This window comes from Leucoraja erinacea, chromosome 2 (assembly GCF_028641065.1).
Source record: "Leucoraja erinacea ecotype New England chromosome 2, Leri_hhj_1, whole genome shotgun sequence".
NCBI lineage: Eukaryota > Metazoa > Chordata > Chondrichthyes > Rajiformes > Rajidae > Leucoraja > Leucoraja erinaceus.
The window spans coordinates 104,153,662-104,180,460 of NC_073378.1; the positions used below are offsets into that span (position 1 = coordinate 104,153,662).

General features: G+C 44.1%; 1 protein-coding gene and 1 long non-coding RNA gene across 7 annotated transcripts in view; one reads left to right on the plus strand and one right to left on the minus strand.

Annotated features, from left to right (window-relative positions):
* The window catches only part of LOC129713338 (cytoplasmic dynein 1 intermediate chain 1), a 150,631-nt gene that overhangs the window by 52,019 nt on the left and 71,813 nt on the right, over window positions 1-26,799 (plus strand). The gene's annotated exons all lie outside the window — the stretch shown is intronic.
* LOC129713377 (uncharacterized) lies at window positions 1,068-24,812 on the minus strand. The gene is made up of 4 exons (XR_008726213.1): window positions 24,116-24,812; window positions 23,075-23,144; window positions 10,558-10,622; window positions 1,068-4,973 (listed from the first exon to the last, which is right to left on the minus strand). It is a non-coding gene; the product is annotated as an uncharacterized LOC129713377 (long non-coding RNA).

A 26,799-nucleotide genomic window follows, 5' to 3' on the forward strand; every position in this document is an offset into this window, starting at 1 on the left:
AAAGAATCTTTTGTATTTTTAATCCAGCTATTTCAATATTTGAAAAAAATAACATGCCTCAGAATTGTGCTGCTGGATAAGTATGTGATTGCAAAATTGTTTAGAAATAAAATTAAAAAATGCAAAATAAATTATTTTGTGTTATTTTCAACCAATTGATTTTTTAAAAAAGAAGCTGTGTATTGTTTTAAGCAAATCAAATGTACTAAAACAAAATGTAACAATGTATGAGAGGTTGCTGGTAATCTTATAAAATCTTTCTATCATTGTTGCAGAAGAAACCATAAGAGGCTGTTTGTTTTGCCCAGCAGTGGCAATGTTTGTGTTCATTCTTCATAGGACTTTATTGCAGTATAATATAAAATTATGGACAAGACACACTTCCGCATCATTAGAAATTGTTTTCATTTTTGAGTTATCAGCTTTCTTCAGTAACTTACAAAAGCAAATTTAACTGCAGAAGTGCATTCCTTCAACATAGAAGTAGCACTCAAAAAGTAATGACTGACACTCCAGCATATCCTCAATCATTCTCTGCTGGTGTCACTGTTTTACCATATAATCCCTCCCTAATGTAGTTGAAATGTAGTCTCTCAGCTTTTCAGATTAGTTTCTTCATATGTGCCTGAATACCATAAATTATTTTTGGGGGGTAATGCTGTCACTCCATGAAACCCCAAATCAAGATGGCGGCGCTGCCTTAGCTGCTGCAGCTCGCCTGCAGTCCGTTTGTTTTTTTCTTTTTTTTTTCTCTTTTTTGAGTTGTTCTTTTGTTTTAGTTAATTTTTGGTTTATTAGGTTGTGTATGTGTGTGGGTGGGGGCAAAAACATGTTTTTGGTCTCTTCCTCGGGGGGATGCGACTTCTCTTGTCGTATCTCCCGTCTCCGCCTGTGCCGAGGCCTAATAGCGGAGCTGGCGGCCTCGGATCTGGGGCAGTGGCGACCCGACCTTGGAGCGGGCAGTGGCAGCGGCGACCCGACCTCGGAGCGGGCAGTGGCAGCGGCAGTGGCGACCTGACCTCGGAGCGGGCAGTGGCAGTGGCAGCGGCAGCGGCGACCCGACCTCGGAGCGGGCAACGGCAGCAGCGACCCGACCACGGGGCAGCGGGCTCAGCAGGCCCAGTGGACGACATCGTCGGGAGCTCGCGGGTCGCAGGTTGGTGACCTGTTCTCCGGAGCTCCCGCGACAAAAGCTGCGTCCGCTGGACTGGAGGGCCGCAGCTTCGGCGGCTTCGACCACCCCGGGCCGTGGAGTTGAACCGGCCCGTTCGCGGAGCTTGGATTCAGCCGCGGGACTGACATTACTTACCATCACCCGGCGGGATCACAACATCCGAAGCCTGTATCGCCTCGGCGCAGAGGGAGAATAAGAAGGGAAGAGACAAAGACCTAAGACTTTTGCCTTCCATCACAGTGAGGAGGTGCCTGGTGAACTCACTGTGGTGGATGTTAATTTTTGTTTATTGTGCGTTTTTGTCATTTTTACTATATGTAGGACTGCAAGGCAACAAAATTTTGTTCAGACCGCAAGGTCTGAATGACAATAAAGGCTACTTTGACTTTGACTTTGATCAAGTTCTAATCCAGTCTGAGGAAGAGTTTCGATCCAAAATGTCACTCATTCCTTCTCTCCAGAGATGCTGCCTGTCCCGCTGAGTTACTCCAGCTTTTTGTGTCAATATTCTAATCTTGTCACAGCTGCAGTTGCTGATCTGTATTGGCAAGGATTCTCCGCGCTCTGCAGTTTCCTTGCTTCATGTTTCATCACTTATTTCTCACCCCCAAACAAAAATCAATCCTCTACATATCTTTTCCACAGACTTGCTCTGTATTACCTCGTTCCTTTGCCCCTACTTTTAACATGCCATTTTACACTAGCTCTCTGGTTCCACTTTTAACTGTTTTGCCTTTTTTTTAATCACCTTCACTTCTTTTAGAAACATAGAAAATAAGTGCAGGAGGATGCCATGTGGCCCTTTGAGCCCGCACTGCAATTCATTGTGATCATGGCTGATCGTCCACAATCAGTAACCCGTGCCTGCCTTCTCCCCATTAAGAACTATTTGATCACTTCTCCAGACTGACTTGGTTTGGTGTACATTTTCTTCATCAAGGCGTACAGTGACATGTTTCTATGTTCGAACTGCACAAAGGTTGTTTCTTCATCTTCTGTGCAGTTTGATCAAAGAAGACACGGAGTAGTATTTTTTTAAAGATGAGAGCAGGAAAAGGGGGGTGGGGTGGAATGTTGGGGTGATGCAAATATTGGGCGGAGGTGCATGACATTGGGCCACATTGTCCACCGTTATAGCAGCATACTTGGCTACAATCCCCATTTTTGACGATGATGATGATGATAAATACTTTATTAATCCCCTCAGGGAAATTCAGATGTCCAGTAGCCAACACAGCCAGAACAAAAGCAGACAATACATGAAATATGGACAACACATGAAAGCAATAAACACTTAAAAAGAACCCAATAAATAACTATTAAAAGTGCAAAGCATCCACATGGAGCTTAACGGTCAGTATTATAAAATCTAATGGCTGCAGGGGTGAAGGATCTCCTGAACCACTCTGTTCTACAGCGCAGTGAGAGGAGCCGGTTGTTGTTCCGTGTGCTCCTCTGACCCTCCAGAGTTTCATGGAGGGGTTGCCCGGAGTTGTTGAGGATGACCTGCACCTTGCTCCTCATACACCTCTCAAGCACATCCACCACAGAGTCCACTCTCCCCCCAGTACTGAGCTAGCTCTGTTCACCAGCTTGTCCAGCTTCTTGCTGTTTTTATCAGTGATGTTGTTACCCCAGCAGACAACAGCATAGAAGATGACACTTGCAACAACAGTATAGTAAAACAAGTAACTGTGTCACTGGCCTTCCACTCCAACCTCTCAATAGAATCGGGCAGTCACATTCAAAACCTGTCTGGTGTTAACTGGTGTACATAAGGAAGACTATGTGACCTATCTTTGGAAATAGATGATGTCGATTTTAAAGGCAGAGACCCCACCCCTCCCCTCACAACTGCTGTCCTAAAATGATCCAGCTGATATTGAACTCCATTCCAGCAAAGAAACACACCTGCATTACCAAAACCTGAGCAGCAAGGTATTTCCCATTCACTGATACTAAATTATACCAAAGCTGCAGATAGTATATTGTTGGTGCATTTATAGTTTTGCTGCAGTGTACAAAACCTGTAACTGTCAAACATTTTGCTTGGGTTTCAACAAGGCTGTATAGTTTCTCCCAATGCTATCAAATTTATTTCACTGCATCTTGTTTCCACTTGGAGTGTGGGTGATCTACAGGATGAAAGGGAAACAACAACTTACTGTTGCACTCCACAACCAAGCGCCTTTAGTGGAGTGTGATACACAATGTCACTTTAATTTGTACATGTTCAAAGGCTGAGTTCTGAGTCATACATAGAAACACACAAGTGAATGGGTCTTGCGCGAAATGTTTGCCAGATAAATGCCATTTGCTAATTTGCACTTGCTGTTTAAAATCATCCCCTTATGATAGGTTTGTGACAGGACCTTGGGAAAGCGGGGACTGATTTCCTTCGTGGTGAAGGGAGATATTAGCGGTGAAGTTTGTCACCGTCTTCGGTGCATCAGCACATACGCTGGCTGACGCAGTGGAAGGATGTTTAAAAGTCAGGGTGTAAAATGCATCACAAAATAGAGCAGCAGTGACCCCTGCCTCTTTATGCACTTGTGAGACTATTTACAGCAGCTACTTTGAACCAAAGCAAATGATTTCCAAATCCACAGAAAGAATAAACAGATCCGCATCCTTTCCGAGGCCAACAACTCCAGCATCAAGGCCCCAATTACACTCAACAGTGCAGTGCCTTGGTCACGTCATTTGCGGGTCGGTTACCAGACTCATGAAACAGATGGTCTATTCCAAGCTCTGTCATGGAAAGAGGTACCAGGCAGACGGCAGTCAGTGCGGTGGGGAGAAATAATCTTAGAAACCTCAGAACTGATGTGTGAACAAGTCATTCTCAACCCCGAGGAAGAAAAAACAAAGTTAATAGAGTGAATATTGTGCTTGGCAGCAGACATGTTGCTCAGCTATCACTGCATAAATTTGTCTTTTTAAGTGATGCATATTTGAATTCTGATCCACTCCAGGGCATGTTACAGGACTGAAAGCAACTTGCAGTTCACAAATTGCTGGGGCAGTTGCCACATATATTGCAAGCCTCTCTTTGTAGCAGAGTCTGGCAATTTAAACAGCAAATGTCAACAAATCCACCGTATAAGTAGCAATGCTTTGCACCACAGAGTTTCAAACTACATTCAAGAACTGAACTAAAAAGTGAGATGACATGAAATCAAGGATCAAAATTGCAATGGTACGCTTTCATAAAACTCTAGTTAATTTGCTATTATCTTTGACTTGTGCTGTTATTGCCTGATGTGTAGTAGCTAGAACTAGTCACCAACACAATGGCTGGGCGATGCCACTGAGATTAGCACTGGAGTGAAGAACTGCAGTATTGGTGTCTGATGAATCACTGCTGAGTCTCTGAATTTACCTCATGGAAAAACTGTTAAATATGCCACAGGGTACATCAGATGTAACTGTGGTAACCAAAAAACTGAGGTACATATTTGAAGGAATAGAATTCAAATTCCTGGAGAAGCTGTTTTAAACTTTGTAAAAAGTATTTATTAGACTATATGTGGAATACTATGGACTGTTTGTATCCAGACTATAGGAAACAGCAATGAAGTGCTTAAGAGATTTACAAGGATAACCAGATGATAAGGGACAAGCGTCAGGAAAGACATCAGAGGTACACAAAAATGCTGGAGAAACTCAGCGGGCGCAGCAGCATCTATGGAGCGAATGAAATAGGCGACGTTTCGGGCCGAAACCCTTCTTCAGACGGAAAGACATCAGACCTGGACTTCCTCAAAATTGCAGAATAAGAAGTAATCTGATGGAGGTCCTTTTTTAAAAAAAAAAAAAAAAGATAAAATGGTGAATCCAAAACTAAATCCATGACAAGATTGAGGCAGCTAAATACATTTGGGGGGGATTTGTACAGCTGAATGTTGAACACACTTACTGGAATATTTCAAGCAAATAGAATTGGTGTATTTGAGAAAATGGGGGAGAACACTCGAGAGAATAGCATAGAAAGGTGTAGGATATCTTAGGCAAAGGTGGGTGTGTAATAGATGGATTTGTTAGGCCTAAGAAATTTTTCTTTGCTGTAAAATTGTATGTAATGAAGTTGAAATTAAAAGGATTTATTCCCCATTTGGATCAAAATAAGGGAAAAAATGGCTTGGTCTGCGTTAAAGGAGAAAATACTGACATATTCATGTGATTTTAATCTTGGCATCGATATTTTTCAGCAGTAAGCATTCCCAAATGAACTTCATTGCCAAGTTGAGCTGAATTGGTGCCATTGGGATATAAATTCTCTAGCCATGCTGAAAGTAATGGGCCAGGATTGATCATGGTTAAGGGTTTCTTCAATGCCAATGGTCTTTAATGGAAATTTAACACTCTTCATCTATTTAATAGGTTCTGAAAGTGGCAATTCTGGCCAGTTACCTGCAAGTGCACTGTAGCTACTGAGCTCAAGTGAGGAATTGATTTATTTTTGCCTCCAAATGGCTGGGTGTTTATGTAATATATTATGTACATAAAGCATATTATGTAATATTTTGCAATGTTGCATGCCAACCCCATGTATTTCTTAACATTCTGTAATTTTGGGGAATTATAAATGAGCTTTATAATCAGCAAAATGTTTTGGCGCCTTGGAGCAGGAACAATAAAAGTGCTGTTCGCCTTCATGCCTCTAGTAGCACAAGGGACAAAACTCTTTAAAGGTATTTGAGGATGACTGATTTATGTGCATTTGAAAACTATTTCTAGTTTTTGTTACGATTTGACACTGTCACATATAGATGGAGGAATTCATTGTGAATAGTATCACCGCAAACTTAAAACATTTTATGGGTTAGGAAAATACATACACTTGTGATATTTTTAATATAATTCCAACTTAAAATTATGACCAGAACTTTTCTTAAATGAATTTCAGCTATGAATTAACAGTTCCTGGACTTCCTGCATTCAAAAATTGGACGTAATCTGTAAACTGTCCAGTGTAATTAATGTTTCTAGCAAATTACATCTCCTCATCCTATGCCAATTCCATTGGGATTGACTTCAATTTTAAATTAGCTGCAGGTAATGTAGTTAGGAATAAGTGTAATTTCAATATTGTAATAAACAGAGGAGCACAATTCCTTCATCCTTTACGCAAGTGTTAAATTGACTAGGGAACTTGAGTTAAAATGGATCAGCAATTGCTATGCAAAAGAAAATTCCCAGCTGCACTACATCAATGTGCCCATGGGACTGAGGAATGCTACATCTTTTTGCACCTTTGCCCCCATCTCACTCCCAATAGTCCTGGAGTTTTCTCCAGGGATGCTACTAAATGGGCCAAGCATTCCTGTGTTGGATTTGGGTGCATGCCCGCCAACAATATGACGATGGGAATTCAGCTGTAGTTCAGGCACTTCATCTTGGGCATGTCAGAAGTCTTGCTACTTCATTATGACTTTGGATTTGGAGCAGAGTACCGTTCTTTCCTATGAAATGTTGTAATAGTTGATTTTTAACTTCTACTTTGTTGCAAACCATGTCACCAGTAACAATTGGCTTTGAAAATGGATTACTTCATTTCAGTATTAAAGGACAAACTGGTCACCGAGCATAAAACTGTAATTAACATAATACAGGCCCGGCCCAAGTTGAGTCAGGGTGTTATTCCTGAGAACTGTTTGTAACCTGTTTGCAACGTTTCACAAATTTGAAATGTGCTGCTGTAATATCTATATTACTAAAACTCTGTTCTTGACCGCTTTTGGCGATCTGTGCTGCTATTTCCGAGAGAACGCCGCCACCTATGGCCGTCATTTTTGGCCACCTTGCTCAGAGCCCCCCCTCCGCCGCATGTGTGCCGACGATTTTTCCAGTCGATGAAAAATGACAGAGATATTAATGATTTTACAAAATTCCTCATTCTCTCTGCTGCCCCCGCGGGCGGCAGGGGGGAGGGACTATAAAACCAGGAAGTGGTGTGCCTCACTCACTCTTCAAGATGGAGGAAGGCAGAGGGTCACGTTTCTCTGAGCTGTGAATAACACTGAACACATGTCTACTCAAATGTAAGTGCCCTTAGTGATTCTAGAATGCTTGCAGAATGTGTCTATTGGTTCTAAAGCTTTCAAAAAATGTCTATTGGTTCTAAAGCTTGCAAAAAAAAAAGCTTGTCTCTAAAGCTTGCAAAAAGTGTCTCTATTGGTTTAAAGCTTGCAAAAAATGTCTATTGGTTCAAAAGCTTGCAAAAAAATGTCTATTGGTTCTAAAGCTTGCAAAAAAGTGTCTCATTGGTTCTAAAGCTTGCAAAAAGTGTCTATTGGTTATAAAGCTTGCAAAAAAATGTCTATTGGTTCTAAAGCTTGCAAAAAAAAAAAAATGTCTGTTGGTTCTAAAGCTTGCAAAAAATGTCTATTGGTTCTAAAGCTTGTAAAAAATGACTATTGGTTCTAAAGCTTGCAAAAAAAAATGACTATTGGTTCTAAAATGGTTCATACTCGCGCTCCAGAAAGCCCCCACCCACCCCACTCCCCTGGTTGGCTTGGCTTGGGTGTGTCTTGAAATTGAAAGGCACTACTCACTGCAAATGATGGCATGAAGTTGAAAGGCACTACTTACTGCAAATGGTGGCTTGGTTGCTTTGGCTTGAAGTTGAAAGGCACTAATTACTGCAAGTGGTGGTGTGGGAGCTTTGACTTGAAGTTGAACGGCACTACTTACTGCAAATGGTGGCTTGGGTGCTTTGGCTTGCAGTTGAAAGGCAGTACTTACTGCAAATGGTGGCTTGGGTGCAATGGCTTGAAGTTGAAAGGCATTACTTACTGCAAATGGTGGCATGAAGTTGAAAGGCACTACTTACTGCAAATGGTGGCTTGGTTGCTTTGGCTTGAAGTTGAAAGACACCACTTACTGCAAATGATGGCTTGGGTGTAGCTTGGATGTGGCTTGAAGTTGAAAGACACCACTTACTGCAAATGATGGCTTGGGTGTGGCTTGAAGTTGAAAGACACCACTTACTGCAAATGGTGGCATGAAGTTGAAAGGCACTACTTACTGCAAATGGTGGCTTGTGTGTGGCTTGAAGTTGAAAGGCACTACTTACTGCAGATGGTGGCTTTGTTTTGGCTTGAAGTTGAAAGGCATTACTTACTGCAAATGGTAGCTTGGGATCTTTGGCTTGAAGTAGAAAAGGCACTACTTACTGCAAATGGTGGCTTGGGTGCAATGGCTTGAAGTTGAAAGGCATTACTTACTGCAAATGGTGGCATGAAGTTGAAAGCACTACTTACTGCAAATGGTGGCTTGGGAGCTTTGGTTTGAAGTTGAAAGGCACTGCAAATGGTGGCTTGGGTGTGGCTTGAGGTTGAAAGGCACTACTTACTGCAAATGGTAGCTTGGGTGTTTTGGCTTGAAGTTGAAAGGCATTACTTACTGCAAATGGTGGCTTGGGTGTGGCTTGAAGTTGAAAGGCACTACTTACTGCAAATGGTGGCTTGGGTATGGCTTGAGGTTGAAAGGCACTACTTACTGCAAATGGTGGCTTGGGATCTTTGGCTTGAAGTAGAAAAGGCAATACTTACTGCAAATGGTGGCTTGGGTGCAATGTCTTGAAGTTGAAAGGCACTACTTACTGCAAATGGTGGCTTGGGAGCTTTGGTTTGAAGTTGAAAGGTACTACTTACTGCAAATGGTGGCTAGGTTGCTTTGGCTTGAAGTTGAACGGCACTACTTACTGCAAATGGTGGCTTGGGAGCTTTGGTTTGAAGTTGAAAGACGCCACACTGCAAATGGTGGCATGATGTTGAAAGGCACTACTTACTGCAAATGGTGGCTTGGGTATGGCTTGAAGTTGAAAGGCACTACTTACTGCAGATGGTGGCTTTGCTGTTTTGGCTTGAAGTTGAAAGGCACTACTTACTGCAAATGGTGGCTTGGGATCTTTGGCTTGAAGTAGAAAAGGCAATACTTACTGCAAATGGTGGCTTGGGTGCAATGTCTTGAAGTTGAAAGGCACTACTTACTGCAAATGGTGGCTTGGGAGCTTTGGTTTGAAGTTGAAAGGTACTACTTACTGCAAATGGTGGCTAGGTTGCTTTGGCTTGAAGTTGAACGGCACTACTTACTGCAAATGGTGGCTTGGGAGCTTTGGTTTGAAGTTGAAAGACGCCACTTACTGCAAATGGTGGCCTGGGTGCAATTGGCTTGAAGTTGAACGGCACTACTTACTGCAAATGGTGGCTTGGGAGCTTTGGCTTGAAGTAGAAAAGGCACTACTTACTGCAAGTGGCGGCTTGGGTGCTTTGGCTTGAAGTTGAAAGACACTACTTACTGCAAATGGTGGCATGAGGTTGACAGGCACTACTTACTGCAAATGGTGGCTTGGGTGCATTGGCTTGAAGTTGAAAGGCACTATTTACTGCTAATGGTGGCTTGGTTGCTTTGACTTGAAGTTGAAAGGCACCTCTTACTGCTAATGGTGACTTGGGTGTGGTTTGAAATTGAAAGCCACTACTTACTGCAAATGGTGGCGTGGTTGCTTTGGCTTGAAGTTAAAAGGCTTCATTGATTGTATATTGATTTTAGATAAAACGCTACCACTTGCCGCTGTGATTTTTGGCCATCTTAATCAGTCCCCCTCCGCTGAGCAGATGTAGAGAATTCTTCCCATCAATGAAAAATAAAAGTGTTATTAGTTTTTAAAATAATGTTGATAATCTCTCTCCTGTCAATCACTCCATGAAAGCCACACCTTTTCCGGTGGGGGGGGGGAGGGGAAGGGGTTATAAAACCCGGAAATGTGGGTGTGGCTCAGTCTCTGCAAGATGGAGGAGGGAGAGGTCACGACTCGCTGTCTTTAGTGGCTTTGCACCCTACTTCAATTGGTATGAAACTGCACTTGAATTTGGTGGCCTTATACCCTGCTTGAAATAGAATTTCAAGTATTAGCCGTGAGTCAACTACCAGCCCACCAGCCGTGAGTGAGTGAGTTGCCAGCACAACAGGCTTGATTGACTGAGACGCCAGCCCAATAATCCATTTGGCGGACAATTTGCATACTAGCCCTCTGGAAACCAGTCCCTTCAACCCACAACACCCATACTAGCGCTCCAGAAATCCCCCCCCCCCAACTGGCCACCAATATTAGAATTGGTGGAGAGGTGGAATATTGCGTTGGATGACCAGCCCTCCTGTGTGATGCTGGGACCCAATGGGTCCCACTTAGTCTAGTATTTAAATATAAACATCGGCAACCATCGGTAATGTGTAGTTAATCAAGGTTGTTTAACAAGACCATTTAGCTGTGAACCAAGTTCTCGCCGAGCAGAAAATGCCTGCAGCGCCACAGCAGGTAACCAATCCATCCCACCACTCCAAAATGCTCGTTTGTATGTATTGGCTGTACTTACGGTAGGTCTGGCGATTGTAACCTGGAGAGGACCTGTAGGCTTCTTTAGTCTTTAATGCCTGCAACCTAAATGTGTAGAGGAACGAGATTGTCATAGAGTGATACAGTGTGGAAATAAGCCCTTCGGCCCAACTTGCCCACATCGGCTAACATGTCCCAGCTACACTAGTCTCACCTGCCCATGTTTGGTCCATATCTCTCCAAACCTGTCCGATCCATGTAAGACAGTTTCAGTTCAATTTCTGAATCATCAGGAAATTCAATGAGAAATGTTTTAAGTACTTACAAAAAATATTATTAAATGCATCGGACATTGCTTATCAGCAATGTGCAAGAGTAGAAAAGAGGAAGGAGAGGTGACAAAATGGTAAAGAGAATAATTAATAAATAGGTTAGCAACAACTAAAAACTTACGTTTTCAGTGTTAATAAGCGAGTTCGGTATTCCGAAAATCGCGAGGAATCACATGGGATTTGTCACAGGTCAAACGCTATAAATAAGAATTGAACAAAGTGCTGTAGATTCAGTGAGTATGGTTTGGGTCTGATTTTTTGTTGTCCTTCATCAAGTTTGTATTTGTCAGGGAGCAGATACGAGTGCCCGGGGGGGTTGGTTGAGGACTGGACCAGTTCTCTGCAGCTGCACGCACACAGAACCACGCCTCATCTACAGCCAGGATCGAACCCGTGTTCCCGGGGCCGCAAGCGCAGCCGAACCGCCACTGGACTGTCCCTACTCGAGTGTCCCATCCCCGACTGGGGGGGCTGCCGGAGACGTCCGGACCGACGGAACAACAGCCCACAGCCAGCGCTGAGAAGCGTCAATCCCAGGTCACCTCCACCTCTCCCGCCGGGCCAACCGACAGACCTGACCAATGACACTAGCGGCCCCAGGCCTACAGCCAGCGTGGAGATGCGCCAACTCCAACCTGAACCCGCTCCCCGATGGGCCGCTATGGCGACAAGTGCCAGTTCGTCCACAGCCTGGCCGAGCTGCGCTACCTCAGCCTCCACCCCAAGTACAATCATACCTTGCACACACCGGCTTCTGCCCCTACGGTACCCGCTGCCACTTCATCCACAACCCGGTGGAGGAACGAGGCCCCTGCCTCGCCTGTGCCAGAGCGCCAGCCTGGGCTCAGCCTCCTCCAGCCGGCGCTTGACTGGGCCGTGCTGCGGTGGCCTTCAGCCCCGACCTGGAGTTGTAGCTGGCCCGGACTCTGGGCTTGGGGCTGGGCAAGGAAGGGGGAAGAGGTTGTTGCTGCCGCCAGCACCATTAACAGCACCAGCAGCTCCAGCGGGCGCCCGGCCTCAGACTCTCTCTCCGACCAGGACGACTCCAGCAGCAGCGGCACCGAGTCGTCTGTCTTCGAGCAGGGCCAGCGGCTGCCCATCTTCAGCAGGATCTCGGTGTCGGACTGAGGGGAGGGAGATGGAGGGCTGTTGGCCAACCCAGCAGGACAGGCAGAGCCGAGCTGGAGGCAGAGCCGAGCTGGAGCCAGCGGGGAGGGGACGCGGACGGCTAAGCAGCAAGTCAACAGCACCCGCAGCGACGGAGAGCCGGGCCTGACCCCGCCCGCGGACGAAAAGCAAGCCTGCACACAATGCAGCACCACCGTTGCCGAGTGTTTTTCGCTTGTGATCTATGACCAGGGCATGCGCAGTCGGAATACCGAACTCGCTTATTTTAATGCAAACCTCTGCACTATTGAGTGCACCAATGTCTAACCATACAGATGTTTACTGGGATACTCACAGTTAATGATTGCTTGTTCTAAATGCTAGAAAAGTCATCCCAAAGTTTATTTTGTCCGTTGTTAATGTGATTTTATGGAACCACAGGTTGTCAATTTTGAACCTCTGCCTAATTCCCTATATCTGTCATGAGTTTGTAAATCTGGAAATAGTGCCATTTGGATTTAAGAACACAGATTTAAGTTTAACAGTGCAGATGATCAGCATTTTAAATACTACATGATCCATGCAAAATGTTGGGCCAGATCTTCTGCTTATCAGTTGATGGATCTTCTCAGTTATGTAGATTTTTTAATGTAGTTAACTGGCTAGGCTATCTGAAAACTGAAGAGCAGCCTTTTGCAATTAAGTCCCACATCCCAGACATTTCTCAAATTTAGAAATCTGCCACTGTCTGCCAAGGTTATATCTAATACAGGCATTGTGGCCCTATTGAAATGATACATTTAAAATTAAGCCTTTTTCATAGATTTTGAATGTTAGTGTAATTAGATGTGATTAGTGGTGGGATCCGTTAGGAGGTGACGGAAATGTCGGAGGATTATGTGTTGGATACGGAGGCTGGTGAAAGGTGAGAACCAGGGGAACTCTGTCCTTGTTGCGTCTGGGGGAGGGGGAGTGAGCAGAACTCCAGGGCACAGAGGCTATGCATGTGAGGGCCTCATCTTGAACAGCATCTCATATTTTGCTTTGGTAGCTTGCAACCCAGCGGTATGAACATTGAATTCTCTCATTTTAAGTAACTTCTACTTGCATGCTCCTCCCCCCCAACTGTTTTACCAGTTTCATAGCTCACCACTTTGTTTCCCTTTTGAGATCGCACCACCAATGGGCCCACCAGGCACTACCCTTCCTGGGGTCATTTGTGGTGGTACCGGTCTTTTCTCGCTTCCAGTTCGTCACACACACATACCCCCCCCCCCCAACACACCTTCAGTCTGAAGAAGGATCATGATCCAAAACGGATTCATCCCTTCTCCAGAGATGCTGGCTGACGATTTACTCCAACACTTTGTGTCTATCTTTTGTATAAACCAGCATCTGCAGTTCTTTGTTTCTGACAACTGACTAGTCTGGGCAGGATTATAATGACAAAGCCATTTTGGAAGACTGTGCCAATACACTGCATTGGACCCTTCTGATCAATCGGAAATTGGTTTTCCAGTGGAAGGCAATTGCTATCACTAATGCTTTAACTTCCCTTCCTCATTAGCCTCTAACATTTATCGCCAGCAGTGTATTGCTTCAACTGTTCTTTTTGTGCTTTTATAATAAAATGCTGGCCACAACACCATTTGGATAAAATTACTGACACCTAAATTTAAATAAGTGTTAATGTTAATTTTGTAAAATAATAGTATCAACACATATAATACAGCACTTGTTCACTTTTCCTTGCAATGAAAGAAGGTTGGCAGCATACTAAAACCCCAAACTAGACTTTAAAAAAAAAATGTACTCTCAGACCAAGAAATCCTACCACATTGTGCATTGATTAGGTACCAGCGGCAAATATACTTTAATAGTTGGCAGGCTCTGCGCTTTTTCAGATCCTAGCCCACTGAGTCCAGTATGAAAGTTAACTTTAGGCAGGTTTGTTTCCTTTGCACGCTTTGGAGTTGGGATGTGGGGTTGGGTGGAAATGGTGAGGTGGAGTGTCTGCCAGGCATGCAGTTCCAATCTCAGCCTGACCTTCAATGTTCTGAATTTATTTCTATTTTACAGTGCCATGTCCTTCAAATAATCTATTTGTTAGCTGTGCATAACCTGTGTGTCATTTGAGTTGTTGAAGAAGGTTTAGCATACTTTATTATTTCCTTGTAAATAACAAATTCATCGCCTCTGACTCCTTTCCTGTAACTACACTTTTGGGGTCCTTCATGACTGAATCAGCGAGAAGCTTGAGTAAGCCATGAGTGGTAGCTGGTCCTACTGGCATTATGACGACCTGCATCTGTCGAAGTCCTGGGCTATTTTAAATGCCTCTGACAATTGGAGATGGTTAAACCATTTGTGGTATAACTAAAAATATACTTGCACCTAATTTTTCAATCCAGTTTGGTGATCCTCTCCAAATGAATGGGGTTGCAGGTCATACGCCAGTTATTCTTGGTGTGAAATTGAGGGACTGGATGTGATGTGCACCTGACTTCCAGGATCAGGATACTTGTGTCAGTAGTGGTGCAACTAGAAATCCCATTTGCACAAAGTCGGAGACTGGATGAACAGTGTTGTTAGCTGTTCTGCCAGCAAAAAGCTAGTACTTCTAAATTCAGAAGTAGTGTGTTTACTTTGGCTTTGTGTTTTGTTGGTGCTTTTGATTTCCAAAAGTACAGATGATGCAGGGCTTCCATGAAAATTCCCAATTTACTAGGGCAAATGACTGGGAAGGTTGTTGTTTATAGATTGTCCATTGAATCTGGACTGAATGACTGAGAAATCTGGTGTGTGTTTTGCAAAAATTGTGGAATCGTGTGCTTTGGGAATTAGTGTGACAAGTGAAGGAAAAAAGACGTGTCAAAAATAGCAATCGCTTTGCAATGACAAGGTTTTGAATTTGACATGGTAATGACTGAAACTATGATAAGTTTGATCCTCATCATATTCCAAGTTGAGAGCACTAAGGGGCTGCATGGTTCATCAAAACTGCTAGCCCTTAAGTAAGATGATAATCATCCAATGTCTTGCTTATTCCTCATATTCATCGATGTACTCATTATCCAAAATCATGTCACTTCAATGTACTTGAGAGCCAAGAATTCACAGCATTGCAGGACTGAGATGTCAAACACTGACAATCCTCTGAAGAAGTTTCCCCTTGCATTAATCCTAAATACTGACACCTTTTAGTCCGTGTCCGCACTCCAATACTGGATTCTCCAATAGTTTCCTTCCACTATTCACTCAATGGAATCGTTTTTTCTGAAATCCAGAATATGTGGGCGCCACCTACTTGCTCTCTCCTTGTAGGATTGTCTCCTCTAGTCAGTTTACAGGGTACGGAAATCCGGGGGGGACCTGCCCCCCCCCCCCCTGTTTTGAGAGGTGGGGAACGATCCCCCCCATTTTTTGTAAATCGGATTTTAAAACCCGGTGAAATCTCCGCTTTCCGTGAGACAGTGGGGGTGGGACTGATGATCGAGGGCGCCGATTGGATGAGAGAGACGTCGGTCAGTAGGCAATGGGGGCGGGACATAATGATTCAGCGATGATTGGAGGAGGGAGGTGTCAGTCAGAGGCGGAAGTAGAGGTTGGGAATGAGGATATAGCGCGGTGATTAGAGGATGGAGACCAGGGCATCGGAAATGTCCTCGTTCTTCAGGGAACGGGGATTCCCCTCCGCCACCATAGATGAGGCTCGCACCAGGGTCTCATCCATACCCCGCAACACTGCTCTCTCTCCCCATCCCCGCACTCGCAACAAGGGCAGAGTCCCCCTAGTCCTCACCTTTCATCCCACCAGCCAGCAAATATAACAAATAATCCTCCGCCATTTCCGCCACCTCCAACGTGACCCCACCACTCGTCACATCTTCCCATCTCCCCCTATGTCTGCCTTCCGCAAAGGCTGCTCCCTCCGCAACTCCCTAGACAATTCTTCTCTTCCCTCCCGTACCACCACCTCCCCGGGCACTTTCCGTTGCAACCGCAAGAAATGCAACACCTGCCCTTCACCTTCCCCCTCGACTCCATTCAAGGACCCAAGTAGTCGTTCCAGGTACTACAAAGGTTCACCTGTATCTCCTCCAACCTCATCTACTGCATCCGCTGCTCTAGATGTCAGCTGATCTACATCGGGGAGACTAAGCGGAGGTTGGGCGATCGTTTCGCCGAACACCTCCACTCAGTCCGCAATAACCTACCTGAACTCCCGGTGGCTCAGCACTTCAACTCCCCCTCCCATTCCCAATCCGACCTCTCTGTCCTGGGTCTCCTCCATTGCCAAGTGAGCAACACCGGAAATTGGAGGAACAGCACCTCATATTCCGCCTGGGTTGTATTGTATTATATGTCCGGATGGCGTTCAGAACGTTGAATAAAAGGCTATCTCCCATTTTGCTAGCAACCCGGAAATTGAGGTCAGCCTCTCATATTCCGCCTGGGTTAACGGATGGCATGAAGCTTTGCTAGCCCTTGCTGTCCTCCCATCCCCTACCCTCGAGCGGGCTCCTCCTCCTCCCTTTCCTCCTCCTTTTTCCTTCTCCCCCCCACCCCCCATCAGTCTGAAGAAGGGTTTTGGCCCGAAACGTCGCCTATTTCCTTCGCTCCATAGATGCTGCTGCACTCGCTGAGTTTCTCCAGCATTTTTTTGTGTACCCCAGAGGATGGAGACGTCCTGGTGGAGCAAGGATCACGGAGCGGAGCGGAGCTTGAATTGCATGCCCAGGTCATAGGGTTACAAGTGAAAAACACTCTCGGCACCCCTGGACACAGACCTGCACCTCATCCGCAGCCAGGATCGATCCTGGGTCTGTGATGCTGGAATCTCTACTGAACAGCCACTGGACCATTCCCGTCCCCACCCGAGTGCCCCCCACGCCCGGGGGTGGCCAGAGACGTCGGGAGTCAGACGGGAGCGGTGCCCCATGCCCATAGCCAGCGCAGAGAAGCAGCGCTAAATCTAGCTCAACTCTGTCTGTCCCGCCAGGTTAACCTACAGCCCTGCCTGGACTTACGGGAAATATGGCCCAGGCTTGCAGCCAACGCGGAGAAGCAGCGCCTGCTCCACGGCTCCGGACAGGTGTCCCATCAGTCCAGGCAGCCTGTAGGTTAACCCGGCGATACAGGCAGAGTTGAGCTGCATTTAGCGCTGGATTGAGCTGAAATTACCGTTCACCGGGCCCACGGCTGAAGCCTCCGAAGCCTCGCGTGTGAATGTGCGCATGCGCGTGCGGCCGCCAAGAAATTGTGTCCCGGTCCCCCCCATATATTGATTGCAATTTCCGCTCCCAATGCTCCCAAAGCCACTAGCTATTTTTGTTTGGAATTCAAACCTGCGCACACTACTCCAGATGGAGTTTTGCCAATGCCCTATACAATTTGCCCAGACATTGGGATTGTTATTTTGCAGCTCTTGTTATAAAACCTTGTATGCCATTTGTATACAAAATATTCTTTAACCTGCAATTCTATTTAAGGTACGTCTGAATACTAAAATGTACCAGTTTCACGCCATTTAAATGTCTCACTATTCCTGCTATCAATATTAATAAACCTAATTTCCTGTATTGTGCTCCACTAAACCATTCACCTTATTTGTCTATATCCCTTTGCAGACTTTGTATATCTATGTGGCTTTGTATCATCAGCAAACCTTGCACTGTCCATTTATCAGAGCCATAAACAAATGATAATTAACTGAGGCCCCAGCATTGACCCATGAGTTGCAACCCACCACTGTGAAAATGATCCATGTATATCTACTCTTTATTGGGCTCACATGAATATTCATGCTGTACCTTGGTCCTCCATTCTTTCTTGCAGTCCAACTCTGCACAGATTTGCAGAACATGGAACTCGAGCAGATAACCTTGAGAGTTTTGAATGGTTGAAGGAGAAAAATGTAAAATGGTGTTATCTGGAAATGCAACATGCAAATGAATAATTTGTATAGAGGCTAATTGTTACATGGATAGGACAGGTTTGGAGGGACATGGACCAAATGTGAGCACTTTGGAGTGATATGGACCAAACCTGAGCTAAAGAGATCTATAGCTCTCCTTGCCTGCAAAAGGCATCACACATTCTAAAGGACTCATTTCATCCCGCACATCACTTGTTTACCCTTCTGCCCTCAGGAAAGTGTTACAGGTCCATCAAATCACACACCACAAGATTAACAAACAGTTTCTACCCCAAGGCCATCACCACTCTGAACTCTGCACTGAATACACATTCCCCCCCCATAGCCAATATTTTGTATTGCTATAAGACTATACCGTGAAATATTGCACATTCTGACGACTTGACGTTTTTCTTGCCGTTTCAAGACCAAGACGCACCTTGCCGTTTTCATTGTTATTTATTTATCTGATACGTTGGAGCTCCGCTCGGGCAGTTGTTTTGTTGTATGTATTTACAATGACATTAAATTGTATTATTATGATTATTATTAGTTGACTAGTGTAGCTGGGGCATGTTGGCCTGTTTGGGCAAGTTGGGCCAAAGGGCCTGTTTCCACATTGTATGATTTTATGATTAACATGCCTACCACTCAACTTCATGACTGCTTCACCCATTCATTGGGTCAGGCAGCGACTATGGAGGCAAATGAATAGTTAACTGATTAGTATATAGAGGGAAGATGCCAGTATAAAAAAATGATTGGGAGGGGTGAGGCTTGTGTATCCCACTCGTCTGTCAGGACAAGCATGATCAGAATTTATTTTTGTTGGTATTCTTGGAGCTTCTATGCATATATCGAAGGAACCAAGCAGGTGGTGATTAAATTGTCTAGTAAATATCTACAGAAATATAAATTGATCTGGTATTTCTAGATGTGCTCATTATATTTTTGTTGGGGAGTGGTGTGGTTCTTGTGAGTATTGCTGGCGAGGCTAGCATCTATTACCTGCACATTTGCAGATTTAAGTGGCAACCACATTAGTGGATCTGGAATCACATATTGCCCAACCAGGCAAGGATTTTTTCCCACCATAAATGAGGCTCGCACCAGGGTCTCTTCCATACCCCGCAACACTGCTCTCTCTCCCCATCCCCGTACTCGCAACAAGGGCCGAGTCCCCCTAGTCCTCACCTTTCACCCCACCAGCCGTCACATACAAAAAGTAATCCTCCGTCAGTTTCGCCACCTCCAATGTGACCCCACTACTCACCACATCTTCCCATCTCCCCCCATATCTGCCTTCCGCAAAGACCGCTCCCTCCATAACTCCCTTGTCAATTCTTCCCTTCCCTCTCGGTCCCACCCCCTCCCCGGGCACTTTCCCTTGCAACCGCAAGAGATGCAACACTTGTCCCTTTACCTCCCCCCTCGACTCCGTTCAAGGACCCAAGCAATCGTTCCAGGTGCGACAGAGGTTTACCTGCATCTCTTCCAACCTCATCTATTGCGTCCGCTGCTCTAGATGTCAGCAGATCTATATCGGTGAGACCAAGCGGAGGTTGGGCGATCGTTTCGCCGAACACCTCCGCTCGGTCCGCATTAACCAAGCTGACCTCCCGGTGGCTCAGCACTTCAACTCCCCCTCCCACTCCGCCTCCGACCTCTCTATCCTGGGTCTCCTCCATGGCCACAGCGCGCAGCACCGAACATTGAAGAAACAGCACCTCATATTCCGTTTGGGGAGTCTGCACCCCGGGGGCATGAACATCGAATTCTCCCAATTTTGTTAGTCCTTGCTGTCTCCTCCCCTTCCTCAGCCCCCCTGCTGTCTCCTCCCATCCCCCCAGCCTTCTGGCTACTCCTCCTTTTCCCTTTCTTGTCCCCACCCACCCCCGCCCCCGATCAGTCTGAAGAAGGGTTTCGGCCCGAAACGTTGCCTATTTCCTTCGCTCCATAGATGCTGCTGCACCCGCTGAGTTTCTCCAGCTTTTTTGTGTAACCAAGGATTTTTTCCCTGTGAATTACACGACTGATGTCAGATGAGTTTTATGATTGTGGTAGTTATGTGGTGGTCATCATTATGAGTGTTGTTTCTTTTTGTTAAATACCAGATTATTAATCAAGGTTAAATTCCACTGCCATCTCTTCTGCTGCTCTACGGGAAAAAAAAAACGATAATGCAAATCTGAGCAGATAAACGTGAGAGTTTTGAATGTTTGAAGGAGAAATATATAAGATGGGATTGTACTATCTGAAACATAGAAACATAGAAAAATCGGTGCAGGAGGAGGCCATTCAGCCCTTCGAGCCATTCAATATGATCATGGCTGATCATCTAAAATCAGTACCCTGTTCCTGCTTTTCCCCCATCAATCTAACTCTTGAAAACATCCAGTAGATTGGCCTCCACTGTCTTCTATGGCAGAGAATTCCACAAATTCACAACTCTCTGGGTGAAGAAGTTTTTCCTCATCTCAGTCCTAAATGTCCTTATTCTTAAACTCCATATTCTTAAACTGTGGCCCCTGGTTCTGGACTCGCCCAATATCACGAACATTTTTCCTGCATCTAGCTTGACCAATCCTTTAAGAATTTTATATATTTCTATAAGATCCCCTCGCATCCTTCAAAATTCAAGTGAATACAAGCCTAGTCGACCCATCCTTTCATATGTCAGTCCCGCCATCCCGGGAATTAACCTGGTGAACCTATGATGCACTCCCTCAATAGCAATAATGTCCTTCCTTAAATTAGGAGACCGACATTGAACACAATACTCCAGGTGCGGTCTCACCAGGGTCCTGTACAACTGCAGTAGGAATCTGGAATTGCAACATGCAAAATAATAATTTGTATAGAGGCTAATTGATCTTCTGACATTCAAATGTCGAGGAACAGCATGGGGGAAGGATGGAAAATTAAATGGAGCAGGAAAAAGAAGATGGAAGCCAATGGCAAGTAGAATGAGATGGATGGAGTGGGTGGAGAATGGTGGAGGTGAAGTTGTGAGGAGGAAGAGATTGTTTTCTGGTCAGGGAGTGGAGAATTCTCCTGTGAGAAGAGATTAGGCAGATTGGTCTTGTACTCTTATGCTTTTTGACGAAGAGAAATGGATCTAATTTGAAATACATGAAATTCTCACTGGACTTGACAGATCAGGGGTAGAAATAATGTTCCCCTGACTGGGTGTTAGAACGAAGAGGTCACAGCAACAAAATAAGGGGTCAGCATTCAAACTGAAATGAGCAGAAATTACTTCAGTCAGAGGGTGGATGATCTTTGGAATTCTCTACTGCACGGCTGTGTTGACTTAGTAGCAGAGCATATTCAAAACAAATTGATTTTGGGGATTTTTAGGGAATCTTTAGATATGGGGTTAGTACAAGTCGGAGACATTGAGATAAAGGATCACCTTTCCCTCCTTAAATGGCATAGGAGGCCTACTGCTTTTATTTCTTGCGTGTGTATTAAAAAAAAATTAGATGTCCTTTGTTTGTGTCTTTGATCAGCATCTGAACGACATTGCAGTTAGCTGCTGTGGTGTCTGATCATTAGAGAAAGAGGGAAATCCTCCCCCTGGGCATTTCTTGCCATTCCTACCTTTCTAATTGACTTAAATCTGCACTTACCACCAAAAAACACATCATTTCAAAGCCATGGTGGGGAAAACACATTTATTTTGTATGTTGACTTCTGAAGTTATGGAATTTGAACTGCATATGCATGTATACAAACCTCCCCCCCCCTTCTCGAACCTGCTGCTGGTCCCCTGTGTATTATTGGTTTAACATTTTTGCACACAATGCCACCTGATCCTAGCAGTGATATTGAAATCTTGTTTTCCCGTGTGGTCTTTTGCCTGGTAATTTTGTAAAAAATAGGTGGTCTAGTTGTAGTAAGTATTGGTTGGGGCATTTTTTGTACCGATGTTGAGAAGGATTTGTTGATAATATGTTACTGTGAATTGCCTCCAGTAGGCAGTTGCAATGTTAGGGATGCATTTACATTGTATCAGAAATATAACATTTATATTCTTGGAATAATTCCAGTTTAACTAATGATGTTCAATTCAATCTATGTCTGCAGATAATGTTTCGTTCACTCGCAAATGTAGGAATTTATTTGTAGCAGAATTTTTTTTTTAATAGCTTTTGCTCTGCTAAATAACAATGTACACTAAAAATTGCTTTGGTTACTCAGTTTAGAATAAAGAATTGAAGTAACCTTGACAGAAAAGATGGGCAGTAGCGGTAGAGTTGCCGCAGCTTGAAATCGACTAGGTGTCAGGTTGCTGTAGCTTGTCGTAGAATTAGTCCATTCGACCCATCAAGTCTACCTCTCCATTCAATCATGGCTGATCTCGTTTTTTCCCTCTCAACCTCATTGAGGGGTTGCCATGTGATGCCATGGATTATGCCATCATCCTATGGGAAATTGAGTTATTTTTTGGAGTATATTTCCAGCATATTAATGTACACAATGCCCTTTCTCAAGTAGAAAAATCTAATTTACTTCAATTAAAAATTACACTCAAGAATTGTTTCAGGATATTGTAAGTTGCTGCCTACTAATTCACCACTGTTTTTAAAGGCAGTTAAAATTACCTCTGTCACTACGCCTTGTCCTTTTGTGCTTAAGATAAGCTTTCTTTGTGAATACCACAATGTATGTGAGATCGTCATAAGTATTGCTTGGGGTATCTGACATCATCCTGTTTTCAATGGAAAATTGAGTTTGAATTCAAAGTTATTTGGATTCTTTGGATTTGCTTCTGAAAACTGACATTGAGTAGATCTTTTTCCCTGAATAATGTCCTTGGGAGATACTCGGCCAAAACAAAGAACAAGAAACTACCATAAGACATTTCCTCTTTGCTGATAACAATGCACCCTTGGAAGGTGGTATGCACGAAAGCATGAACAAATTTGCAAATGCCTTTGGCAACTTTGGCCTCACAATTGGTGCACAAAACACACATTATGCTCAAGCATCCCACACATGGAACAGTGAATGGTCAGAGGCTTCAGTAGTGGATAAGTTCATGTACCTAGGCAGCACCCTCTCAAGATCAGACAACATTAATGATGAAGTCAACAACAGGATAGCAAAGGCCAGCTCTGCTTTTGGAAAGCCGAGGGACGAAGAGAGATCAGCCTTAAAACCAAGCTGAAGGTGTATTGTGCCATGGTCATACTCACTTGTTCTGTCCTTGCGAGATATGAACATGTGCAGCAGACGTACCAGACAGCTTAATCATTTTCACACGACCTGTATACACAGAATACTTCACATTAGGTGGCAAGCCACGATTCCAGGCAGATTCTGTCCCAGACAAACCTTCCCAGCACATTGTTGGAATGATCACGGAAGAGGCGGACAGGAAATGTCATCAGGCATTTTTCTGACCATGATAACACAGCTCACTGAGGGCAAACGGTCTTCAAAGTGTTTCAACATTGACTCCAGCGGGAGCAACAGGCATCGGATCATTCTGTTTGACCTACCTGCATAAATAGTACTCGTTTGTGTGAGGAAGCTGGAAAGCAGGAAGGAAAATAATTTCAAATCAAGAACCACTGATGCTACACCATCCCTACACCTCTACCACCTAAGTGGAAGGGCCTTTTGATCCTAGATTGGTCTAATCAATAATGAACCATCTTTGCTTACATCACAGCACTAAAGGCTAGATGTCATGTGGTCTTACTTGAATGAGTGATCAACACAACACAACACAAACTACTGGACCTTTTCTGTCACAATGATGATCCTTGATTTCTCCAATCCTTCTCGTGAGACAGTGGAGATTGCCAGCACAAGTTCGAGCTGTGAGAATATGCATTTAACTGGGTATGCTAACAATAAGATGAGCACATCTCATAGAAGAGATGGGGTCAGCAGCTTCTACACTTTCAGCTATCTGGGAAACGGGTTTATTGATTACCCACATGCTCTGGAGAAACCTGTCATTGTCATCATCAGCAAAGATAGACACAAAGTGCTGGAGTAACTCAGCGGGTCAGGGAGAATCTCTGGAGAAAAGGAATAGGTGATGTTTCGGGTCGAGACCCATCATCAGACAATTGTCATCAGCGAAATGATTAGCAAACTAATTGTGAAACAGGCCAAGGATTCCACACCAACTTTGAGTATTGGAGAATATGGATTTTGGATAAATTCTTGTAGTTTAAAATCAGCTTTAATGTAAATTTTTATTTTGGAACTTGCTGTTCACTTACCACCCAGTTGTTCACCTCCATCTCACTTGCAACATCTGTTGGTAGTTATCTTAATACCGTGTGGTTGGTCTAAGGGTTAAGACGTAAACTGTGCTGTCCTCGCACCAGCAGCTATGTTCCAGCAAATTACAGTCTAAATATAGATCACATGAAAAGAAAAGTGCAAATTCTAAATGATACGCTGCTCTATACAATCTCTACAGTGAGGGTTGCCTTGCTATTGAAATGCAGTTATCAAACATTATCTTTGGTTGAAAAATCATGCTGCTTACAGTAGCTAACAAGTGAACAGAACTAATTTAAACACATCGCTGTTGAGGCCTATAACATCTGCATGAAGCATGGTTTCCTTATTTTTCTGATTGTATTGTACTATTTTTGGAGAGGTTGTGAATATTAATACAATCCTGAAAAACATTTGTATTCGTTTTTGACCTCTTTGTTGATTGTTCTAATACCTAAATGCTCTGGTAGAGCTCTGCAGCCCAAAGTCTTTAACCTTTTAGTTCAGCAAAGCATTCTGCCCAGAAGCAAGCTGATTAACTCAAAATTTGGTGAGAACAGCACATGTAATGACTTGCTGGGTGATAGGTGAATGGGTTCACAATGTTTCTCAGGCTAATGTTTGCACAGGTTTCAATTGGAGATCTTACTTTGCAGAATAGATGTAGTATGTCCTTGTAGGGAGGGGAAATAACACAAGGTATCTGTATGTGTCATTGATAAAGAATTTCCATGCGATGAAAATATGTTGTTTATTCCTTTTATTGTCAATGTATCTAGAATATGGAGAGCAACATCATTTACTGAATGTTTATTGTGTTCTGAACCTTTTCAATGAAGTGTATTTTATTGTTTTTTACTTAACTCTGCAGTTGGCTTATATTAGAATGTATATCTTGCATTTGAATGGTTTTTTAACTGATGGAAGCATGGGAACAGGAATAGAATTGTATCCCTCAAGCCTGGTGTTTTTTTTGATGAGATCAGTATCTTAACTTCATCCAGCTGCCTTGGCTCCATATTGTATGTATTTGCTTTTGTTCCCTTTTCAAGCAAAACAAATCTATTGATTTCAATTGAGGTAGCATCTTTTTTTTGTGTGTGCTTTATGCTTTAATAATCCTTCATGTGGTCGTTTTTTAACTTCTCTCCCAAATTGTCTGTCTCTGATTTTTAAGATTATTCCTTTTGTCCTATATTCGACACATCCAACCGATAGCAAAGTTTGTTATTTTACATTTTTCCAGTACTCTGCCATGCTCCATTTGCTCCGAAAGTTTGTGGAAGAAGGATAGTCCAACTTGTACACATCTCACCTCAGGTAGAAAAACGGCTTTTTATACTAGGGCATATTTTGATTTTAAAAAAAGGTGAGAACGTAGTGTGTCAAAGAATGACAAACAATTGGTTACTGCTGACTTTGTGAATGCCGCACCTCACTCTTAATGTCTGTGACTTTTATTGGTGTTATTTTGATATTTGCCCATTAAACGCACTGCATTCCCTCTTACCCAGAGAGTAGATAATTCCACATTGGGGCATGTTCTTTCAGATTGTGCATAGTCATGCAGCCCTTCAGCCCAACTTGTCCAAGCTGTTCGAGATGCCCCACCTAAGCTAGTTCTATTTGACTGCATTTGGCCATATCTCTGTCAACCTTTCCTATCCGGGTCGCCGCGCTGGAGCTCCGGTGAGCTGAAGATCGCTGAGGAAAACATCGCGGAGCTGCGGGACTGTGGAGCGACCAGCTGCGGGCGGCGGCGCTGAACTTTACACCGGGAGCCTGGGATCCCTAGGTGAGATCGCCAGTTGTGGAGCTCCAACCGGCGCGGCCTTGTTGGCTTCAGAAGCCGCAGCCTCCAGTACGGAAGCGGCCGTTCCAGGGTTCCCAAGCTGCTGAGAGGACTCTCCTGACGCCGGAGCATCATCACCCGGCGAGAACGGCCTGGAACATCGGGCTTCCGTAGAGGCCTCAATAGGCCCGACTATGGGTGAACTGGGGTTGGGGACTGGACTTTGTGCCTTCCCTCATAATGGGAACCATTGTGGGGGGATGTTCTTTATGTTTAAAACTCTTATTAATGTTATGTCTGTATTCCTTCTTTATGTGCTGCAAAATGGCAAGAAGTAATTCACTTCACTACACCTAGGTGTATGTGAATGTGACCAATAAAATATCTTTGATACCTTTGATCCATGTACCTGTCTAAGTACCTTTAAAAAAATGTTTAGTACCTGCCTCAACCACCTCCTCTGGCAGCTCGTTCCTTATAGCCATACTCTCTCAGTAAAACAAGTTGCCCCTTGGGTTCCTATTAAATCTTTTCTCCCTCACCTTAAACCTATGTCATCTGGTTCTTGATTTCCTTATCCTAGATAAAATACATTGAGCATTCACCCTATATTCCCCTCATGATTTTATACATCTCTACAAGTTAAACCTCTGCAGTCTCTTGTATCTCCCCCTGTAGCTCAGACAACGCTCACTACCCAATTCCCATTCCATACCATTTCCATATAGGGTCAGAGGATGCAGATCTCTTCAAATCCTCTGTTCCCACCATATAGTGTCCATACATTCCTTTTAGATAGGTTTACCTGCACAACCTAAATATTTAATGTTACATTTTTTGTTCATGATATGATGGAGCTAGTGGTAGGCTGGAGAGAACAAACATAAA